Genomic DNA, 10,055 nt, shown 5'->3' with positions numbered 1-10,055 from the left:
GCACCGGAGTCAATGCGAAACCAACCAAAGCAAAGCGCTATGATTTCATCAGCGTGCGGTTACGCGCAAGCATCGCCAGGCCAGCACTAAGGGGGCGGGGCGTGGGGAGGGGCTGTTGGGTCGCCATCACTCCGGCCGATCGCCTCTCATTTGTTCTGGCACTCTTGCGCACACTTCTGCTTGGCCTAATTTTTGGTTTCCCTGGATTAAATCTGTTGCTAGTTCATCGTGCCAAGGTGTTGTGCTTCATGGAAAGCTGACCACACGGCAAAAATGGGGTCTCACTTCTTAGGTTCATAGACCATGTTTTCCAGTGATAAATTACCGTCCACTGTCGATGTAGGCTACTTGTGGGGGGGGGACTTGTAACAGCGACATGTTCACAATAAAATACAATTATATTCTCTAACAAAAGCCTTCAGTTATACTAATCTACTTAGGCATGTAAACTACATTCTTAAAATGACAGTCACAACACTATAGTCTTTAGCTGACGATATAATATGGTTTAATCCACCGAGGTGCAGCCTACAGTGAGTCCACACAGAGCCGTTCATTCATTCGGCCTATCAATCCCTGGCAGAGCCTGGCAGTTTAACGGCTCTCCAGTTATTCTTAATGTATCAGCATTAGAGCAAAGCCAAGCGGGGTCAGATCACACTTTAACAGACTCCCCTTATCGCCGGGCCGTTCGAAACGTCGCCGGCTCGGATCCGCCACCGCCCGCGCCGACAGTTCCCAGGGTTCACCCGCGTTTCAGAGCCTTCCTCCAGCTAATCAGCTTAACCTGGACTCGTCTATCGCAACTCTGGGCACACGCGGCTAACACCGCCTGGCGCATCCGTCTGCGGAGCCTCAGCAAAGCACACTGCTGGCCTCTCAGGTGTGCGGGCATCTTTGGGCGGAGGCCGGAATCATCCACGCCCGCACAGGAGAGCGACATCCTGTGCTGAACACAATCCAACTCTTAACTGAGACTAAGTTTTTTTGTTGGTTTTTTTCCCCCTTTTATTTTGGGCTTACCCCCCCCCCCCCCAACACACACACACTTATTTTCCCCCCATAGCTAGAGACGTTCGTGGGCTTGGGTGTGCTTGAGAGAGCACAGTATGAAATCTCTTCAAACCCCAACAGCAAAAACAGGTCCTGACAGATTTGCTCTCCCTAATTCACAGTAAGGGAAACAGCACAAGTGTATTAGAGGTCTTCTTCTGTGTGCTCAGCTGCAGCGGCACAGACACACACACACACACACACACACACACACACACACACACACACACACACACACGCACGCACGCACAAAGAAAAAGCCAACAATAGACACATTTCTAATGGAAGAGGAGAGTGGGTGAGACTGTTCCGTTTCAATTCACTGATACCACTAATGGCTTCTTAGCGGTTCCATGAAATCAAGCAGCTGTCAAGTCGATGCACCAGGAGGAGGGAAGACGCGGCAGCGTTCCCACCAGAGAAAAGCATCACGTCAGGATGTTCGCCTCAACATCTGCTCCCCCTGCACTCGCCGCGCTCTGCAGCAGCACGCATCCAGACAAAGACGGCAGCCGGAAACGCACACTTCCCCGTCTCACACAGACATGTTGTTAAAACAGCAGCCTGGACTGTGTGTAACGGCTGAGGCGACGCGCTCGCCGGGGCGGAGGGTCGGCTCGGTGCGCACCGGCTGCAAGGCCGGCTCCCGTTAAGGACCTCCTGGCGTTCCAGAAAGCCGGCTGGTGTTAACACTACGGCGGATTGGTGAACGTATTAAAACGTACTACGAAAACAAAAACTTCTTGGGAGCTGGCCGTCACGCAATCTAGTCAAGACACAACCTTTTTCTTGGTGTTTTTTTAGACAGCTAGTCAAGTTCTGTGTAAGCCTACTGAAGCCAAAACGATCATTAAAAAAAACCTGTAGCTCACGACCGACTCTCACCAATAAGAAGAAACTAAAATCACAAGTACGGATGCACTAATGCTGCCTCTTTAACCAATCCAGTGTGAGAAACGTTACTCCGACTAGAGGTTTAATGGTTGAAGACCTGCCTCTAACACACTCTCAGATCTACACCCACTGATTATGCTATCCACAGCATCCCAGCAACATTAATTCACTTAATTATGCTGTGACATTTTGCATAGAGAAATCATAAGGAAATGTTTAAATTCAGTTATAAAGGTGTTTTCCATTAGAATGTTCAAAATAATTTGATTGATGTCTCCATCTTAGCAGCACATTACAATGATATATTATTTTTAAATAAGTAAACTGTTTCCTAATTATTGCATGGAACATATGGTAGCCTACAGATATAAATTCTGTGTTTACAACAGTTAACAATTATATAAATTATGTCATAAAGGCAATAACCATTATAGCTTGATTATGACAATTCAGCCGGGACCACTCGCAATAATTTATAAATATCGTTGTTCGGGAATGTATTTTCTTTCTAAAAATAGACTGCATAACCATTTGATTAACATAAACTTTTAAGACGGTTTAAAAAAAAATCAACACACCCTGTTTGTTTAAATGATCAAAATATGATAGCAATTCAACTGTAATTCCTACTCCAAGCGTAATATTCCGCAACTAACCGGATCAATTTAAGACCCCAAATGACATCATCGTGTCGCCTGACACCCAAAAGGCCACTAAAACAAACACCCCTGTGATGTCATCCACCTGTAAACGGAATCGATTATGATTCTCCACGCAACCTTGATATTAATATTTAACTTTGTATATGTGTCAAAACGACGCTCGATTTAAAAACAAACAAACAAAACATGGAAACGGGTCTCAGAACGGCAACCCCCGGTCGAGTCCCGAGCCTCCGGTCAATAACGCAATATTTCGCTTAAACTTCGCATGACGTCACCGCCGGCGCTTCAAGACGTTTCTAAACTTTCTGGCCGTAACCGCGCGTGCCGGTTCGGTCCTGCGACCGGCGGGCTCTCCGCCCGGGCGCGCGAGACAGCCAAGATGGCGAGAGGCTCGTTGTTTGGAGGGCAGGGGAGAAAAAAAAATGGAGGATATTGTATTATACACAAAGGGATAAATTTCGACAAGTCGCAGCTGCTTCTCTTGAAAGGAAGCCGCGGAGACGAGAGCGCGAGAAAAAGCCCCGGACTCGCGCCGCGCGCGGCGCCTCCGCGACAAGGCTGTTTTCCGTGCGAATAAAGCGTCGAAAGTGCACCGATTCCTGGCGAAAGGGACCGGGGGGGGGGGGGGGGGGGGGGGGGCGGAAAGTGCACGGACGGCCGCTTTATCTTGTTTTGTCGATGAAGATCCGTTCGCGTTTGCCATCATCTGAGAGACGGACGTTAAGTAGAGCAAAGGTAGCGTCGGCTCCCCCGTGCCTCCACGAAATAAACGCACAAAAATCCAAATATATTTTCCTAACTGTGCACGGTAATAACGGGGCGGCACGGCCGTGCGCCTCTGTACGTGTTTAGAAACGTTTAATGTCATTTAATGTAAAAAACAGAGCGGTTGAAGCGCACGGGAGAGGCACAAAGGCAGGATTCCTACTATCAAGTCACTCGCAACATCGCCAACAGCAGCAACATTGTTCCCGTCTGCAAAGTTCAACCGCATCGCTATATAACGACGTCTGTCGCTGTTCGTATCTCAGGCAAACGATTCAATCGCTCGGACAAGTTTGTTTTGTTGTTGTTGTTGTTTTTTTTTTAATCCGCGAACGTTAAACGCTGGAGGGACGCGCGTAGCCACGTAAAGAAACTATGGAGTTAGCGCCGTCGCTAAAGAAATCAAGCCAGCCAAGCGACGACCTCGATCCGCCCAGAGAAAGAAAGCTCGCGGGCGAACGGAAACTTACCGTCAGTTCGGAGCCCCGGGCGTAATCCCGCCGCGGTTCCGCTCGGACTAAACACTTCGCCTTTTCTTTCCCGTCCGCGATCGCGTTTCGTGAGAGGCCGGCGTAGCAGGAGATGATGAAGAAGCGAATTGGGCAGTAATTGAGTCTCGGTGTGAGTGACTGCGTGTGTGTATGTGTGTGTGTGTGTGTGTGTATGTGTGTGAGTGTGTGTGTGTGTTTGTGTGCGTGTTTGTGTGCGTTAGTTACGGACGGCAGATTGAAGGAGACTCTCCTCTCAAGGTTTATTCGGCTTCACTTCAAGGAATCAAAAGTGACGTCAGGTTGCAAGTCCTTTGTAATAAAACTTTCACTCTTGAGTCGGTAGTCTAAATGACACCATTAGATCGCTTAACTGTTCAGATCACACCTTCAGTTTCCAGAACCACGGTATAGCCACAATCCGTCTTTACGATGACAATACCTAACATTGATTCGTAGTGAGTTGCAGGCTGTAATATCTCATAATGTCTCTCTTATTTAACTACGGTCCAGACTGGCCTCTGGAATGACTTAATGAATGTTTTTGGTGTTGTTGATCACATTAGTGTATGATTGATATTCTGAAATCTTGAAATATCCCGTGAAATAATTTATTTAAATCCCTGATTAACTGGCATTACATCCATGCATCCTGTCACCGTTATTATTACATATGTGGGACATAAAACAAAATAAGAACCCATTACATCAAAACCAGAGGAGTCCATGTAATGACATTTTAATAATATTTTTTCAACAATATTGCTTTAAAACTAAAATATATAAAATCTTGCACCGTCAGATTTAAGTGCAAATTAAACATTTAGACCTGACTAATGTAGTAAGACTAACCCTGATGCAAAGCATCAAAGTTTATTGTGTTTCTCACATCTTTATACAAAAACAAAACGCAGGGATTACAGATTGACACAGCTAATCTGATCCCCTTTCCCCTCAAATTATTAACGGGCCGCACGAGGCGATGATGTTCATATCTAATGATGTTTTCCGTAATCCGAACGCTGGTGGCATCACAGGCGCTGATGTCATTCCAACACAAGGAACGAAAACTTTTATGTCTCCCTCCCCTGCCTCCTGTGTTTGGCTCAGAAGCCCAATTAAAGGTGGAGTAATTGCAACAGTTCGGTTTAGCAAGGCGCTCATCGATCTCTCCTCGGATTTACACTGAAGGGGAGAGACGTGGCCCTTCTCGCGGGGGGCGGCCGAGCTGGGCACTGCGAGGCAGGGGTGACCATCTGTGCCTGATTGCACGCTCTCTCTAGCCCTGCTTACAATCAGGACCAGGCACAGGAGGGGCTCTGACCCAGACCGGGGCCGGGGCAGGGGGGGAGGGGCGAGGAGGGGGAGGGGCGTGGCCAGGGCCAAAGAGGCGAGGGGACAGATTATTTCATTCAACAAGAAAACAACAACGGGGGGTGGGGGTAGGAGCGGCAGGCCAGAGAAGGTGGGGGGGGGGGGGGCAGTTCTCTAGAGTTTAGCCTCCATGGAGGCCACAGATGATACCACCATTCATGGTCTGGGGCGCACACATGGTGAATTTTTTTTTCTCTGCCGTGAGACAAACAGACCGGTTTCCGCTAGGCCACACTGTAGAAGGCAACTGCTACTCTGCCAACATTGCCAGTTTACCACATAAATGAGTACATTTGGGACCTTTCTAGTCAAATCCATGTTCAGTAATGTTTGACAGGAGTAATAACCCTGCCTAAATTATGATTGGTAGATGAAATGCATATATTACTATAATTTTGGTTACATTCTGAAAACTGAGTAATTTCCCATATTATGTCGCTAATAGCTTCTTCAATTTGCCTAATATGCATGTAAAAAAAAAAAAGCAGTTATTTATGGCTTGTTTATCTTTCTAGGCCATTTGACAACAGATGATCAGTTTGGTCTTTTTGAGTCCTTCTGAGTTTGATTCATGACTCTGCAATGTTCATCATCACTTGTTTGTCCTTCACCTATTGAGATGCAGGTCAGAGGACAGTCAGGAGACAGGCTACTGGAACTGTTGTGAAATACGGTTACACCCCTGAAATGCACGCATGCATGTACTTTAAGTAAACATGCATAAGTCTGATTTGTGTGTGTGTGTGTGTGTGCCCTTGTTGATACTCCCGCCTGCAAGGGCGAGTGTGTGTGTGCATACACTCTCAGTTCCCCGCAGTAGTGAGACACTGAGGATTGTAATTGTGTTGGTGGGTCCTCATTAGGGCCTTTGTGTGTGTGTGTGTGTGTGTGTGTGTGTGTGTGTGTGTGTGTGTGTGTGTGTGTGTGTGTGTGTGTGTGTGTGCGCGTGCGTGTGTATTGGTGTAAAGGAGGGAGCCTCTCATCACTGCTAGCTGCGTCATTAACGGAGGCCGGGCCTCGCCACATGCACCCAGAATGTCAGACGTACCTCGGTCATTTGTAACATAATAAGTGCAAGTACAATGAGTGCAATGCAAGACCGGGAGGGGGGGAGAGACATGGGACATGCAGTCTTTAAGGCTTAAAAAAAAGCCTGATTAGAAAGTATAATGAGGTACCAAAAGACAACTGGTAAGGACGACGTCCCCTGAGACTGATGGAAAACAAATTAATGTGGCGATTTGGATTTAATTATTATTTTTCTATTAGTGCACATAAAGAGAGAAGAGATGCCTATCAAGAGAGCGAGAGCTGGGTATGCAGTTATTGATTTCCCCCACCCGCTCTCTCTCTCTCTCTCTCTCTCTCTCTCTCTCTCTCTCTTTCTCGCGTTTTCTTTCTTTCCTTCCATTTGGGCACAACACATAGGGAATACGGATTTTAATCATCTTAGTTTACCACGTCCCCTAATTCTATTAAAAACGCAAACCTTCCAGCACCAGAAAAGCACTTAATTTTCAATGACACAAATTTCTCTCCAAGAGACGTAAACGGGTGTCTTTACACAAATTACTGGCCTGAGGTTTTGCTAGGGCTTCTTTGTGTGTGTGTGTGTGTGTGTGTGTGTGTGTGTGTGTGTGTGTAATTGAATTCCGGTTCTCTCACTTTGGCCCTCCGTGAAATCACATGGCTGAGTGCTAATAATTTAAGAAAGAGACAATAGTCGCATTGGTTCAGCTTATTAATCTGTGTTTAAAAGCAGATAAAGGGGACGTCTTTCCCGTCGCGGGATCCAGAACAAGGGTGCCCTTACGCGTACTTGGCCCAGACGCGGCAGGGCCCAGTGGAAGCGAACTGACTGCAGCCACGAATGTGCCGAGATGTGTTTCTGTTAGGTATTCACACTGTTTGCTCCTCTGTCTGCATTGCTATTTGTATCCATAAATAAAAGATGACCTTTAAATGTTTACATAATTTATACGGCTATAAATTCTTAATATATCAGACTGCGAATGAGAAAGCGGCCTGCTTGATTAGGGATAAAAGCTGAAATGACATGAAGCCTGTCTGGTGTGAAGGCCGCCTCACACCCGCGCCGGGCAGATTTGGGGGGCGGGGGGGGGGGGGGGTTGATCTCGTAACTAACTCCAGACTGGAGATCATAGCCACTGTTAGGACCGCCTGTCTCCGCCTATTCAAATGAAGCCCCGTCACTTTGCAAGCTAAACGCTAAACGATTTGAATCGTTTTTGTCTCGTAAGGTCGCTGAAGAGGAAGTGAGGGGAGGCTGACTGGCTCCGATGGCTACTGTACCCGTCAGGCCCCGGGGGAGTTCACAGAAATGCCGGTGCGCATGCTGACCTTTGACCTCTGGGACGCGAGACGCTCACTAGCCCTTGGTGCGAAAGCAAGAGCAGCCTCTCCTTCCGAGGCGTCCATTATGCTGTCGGCAGAGGCAACAATGGGTTGTGATCAAAATGGTGGGATGAAGTAAACAGTGATATAGTCATGGTGTGATCCACACTGGGGGATAGTCATGGAGGGAGTTGGGGGTGACAGAGCACTGACATCAGCCCTTAGTCACTCACTCTAGCGCTCTCACACACTCACACTCGCGCGCACGCACACACACACACGCACACACACTCTCTCGGGGAGAGGAAGTCATTAGTGCCAGGGAAAGAAAGAATCTACTCGAGGTTCTGGAGCAAAGCATCTTTACAGAAAGCAGAGAATCAGTCGCAACGTCCATCAGTCAACGGCGAAGCGAACCATGGAGGGGAAGAACGCAAATTCTTCTTTCTTCAGTTCTGATGCTTGCGCATTTCCTGCCATTAGTCACCATTAAAAATCATGTTCCAAGGTAAAGTTGCACATGGAGGACAAATTCTCCAAAAATGACCAACTCTGTGCCTCTGACATGCACACCCACGCTCGCACACTCACTAACACAAGCTGTGTGCTGAGAGCATATTGCCCTGACCCGTAAACCCCTCTCCAAAACCCGTAAGCACTCTGTCCGTCCTTAACACCAGCGCAGCAATTCGGCACTCGCAGTTAGCAACTAGAGTTGACGTCCCTACCCTTCTTCTCAGCTAAGCTACATCAACGGGTGCATCGCCAGTGCAAGAGAAAGAAACGTTAAGGGGGTTAATAAGAGGGTGGGTGGTGTAGAGCAGGAGTATAGATTGCGTGCTTGGTGAGAAAAAAAAAAAAAAAAAAACTTCTGTCAAGCAGCCTTGCAAATTGTAGTCGCCTGTAAAAACCGATTGTACGTTCTCATGCATGTAGAGAACCCCCTACCACCACCCACCCGCCTCCCAGCACAGCCTGTGAAGCAGATCAATTCTCTAAGATTAGCTTTCAACTTTGCTCCATGCTTCCATCTGTAAAGATAATTTCATTTATTAACTCCAGCTATTTATTTTACTGCGCTGCCTGCAACGCCATGCCCTGACGGATGTGGCCTACACGGGCCGTTTCCCGCGGTGACGAGCGTGGTGGTGCAGCCACTGGACAAATGTGCCCGCGTTTGGCCTTGACACGCCGCTCCTGGTCACATTCTGCTCATCGGAGGCCACGGAAGAGCCAAGGGGTGTCACGCCTGCGCTCTTATGTTGACCGACTGCCCTCGGCGCTCGACTCCGCGGCAGAACGCGGCTACGGAGCTGCCGACGCCTCGCAGAGACAAGGAGCCGGAGTGCGGGTGATGTGAAGGTGAACACGGGATGGCACGTGGCCTCGTACAGCGGCATTCCGCTTAGAAACTTCCCGACGCTTTGGCCCCTTATCATCAAACTAAGTAGCCCAGTTCTCCTTAACCTGCCTAAAGATAGCTTGCCGTGTGCCGTGGGCCCGACTTCAGGCTCCGCTTCGATTTAAAGGAGTCAGGCAGAAGGAAGGGAAACCTGAGTGCGTCCTACCACAGTGAAGGTATGTTCCATGTCATTTACATGACAAAAAAAACCAAACCAAACCAACCCCCCTCAAACCTGCTGGTCTTTGTTTTCTCTGCATACTGTGTTTTGCTCCAGTGGAATAAGTGCTCAGGAGAAGACCCTGTTTCTAAACGCGTGTAGGGTGTGTGTGGGTGTGTGTGTGTGTGTGTGGGGGGGGTTAACGGACGTTTGTCTTCCCTCGCCCCGTCGCTCGAATCGAAAACGTTCGCGCCGACTGTCAGCGGGCATCAAACCCTCTCTCGTCTGCTTTAATTAGTAGTTTCAGGTCAGCACTGCCTGCGCTCCAGGCGGCCGCGGGGCCAGACGTTCACGGGAGCCTCCGTTCTGTCAGATCAAAAAATAGGCCATCGGTGGCGCGCGGAGAGTAGCCACGTCTCAACGCCACCCCGGCAACACCCGGCGCGCGCACGCTCGTGCGCTCATCCCCGACGAGCCGTCCACCTCCACGCGGCGGGGTGGTTTTGGGTGGAGCGCACATAATCACAGCGGTCGCTGTGCACCTGGTCGTCTGGATAACGCTAAACAGCACTCAGGCTCCACCGTTCAGATCTCTGCAAGACTCCTGCAGCAGCGAACAATATAAAAAACTCTCCGTGGACATACAGCGCTGATAAAACATTAAGCATTAAAACAGAAAAAAAAAAAAAAAAAAAAAAAAAAAATATATATATATATATATATATATATATATATATATATATATATATATATATATATATGAGACTCTTGAGAATAAACTCATTTATGGATTAGTGGCTGTACCCAAATATGTTTTTGTCAATATTACATATTTAACCAGTGTGTAAAGCCTTGTTTGAAAGGATCAATGTAGACTGCATTTGTTTGTTGAAACTGGT

The 10,055-nt window shown here is 47.9% G+C and overlaps 1 protein-coding gene across 1 annotated transcript in view; it reads right to left on the bottom strand.

The window, feature by feature from the left end:
* The window catches only part of baz2ba (bromodomain adjacent to zinc finger domain, 2Ba), a 75,777-nt gene extending 71,654 nt beyond the window's left edge, over positions 1 to 4,123 (bottom strand). Inside the window, exon 1 of the mRNA XM_035526553.1 lies at positions 3,848 to 4,123. The gene's annotated coding sequence lies outside the window, so the exon portion shown is untranslated. The remainder of the gene's footprint in view (positions 1 to 3,847) is intronic.
* Between the last annotated feature and the right edge of the window lie 5,932 nt (positions 4,124 to 10,055).

Source organism: Electrophorus electricus, chromosome 1 (assembly GCF_013358815.1).
Source record: "Electrophorus electricus isolate fEleEle1 chromosome 1, fEleEle1.pri, whole genome shotgun sequence".
Taxonomy (NCBI): domain Eukaryota; kingdom Metazoa; phylum Chordata; class Actinopteri; order Gymnotiformes; family Gymnotidae; genus Electrophorus; species Electrophorus electricus.
Note: the sequence above shows the minus strand (reverse complement) of the source record. Positions and strands in the feature narration are given on the sequence as shown.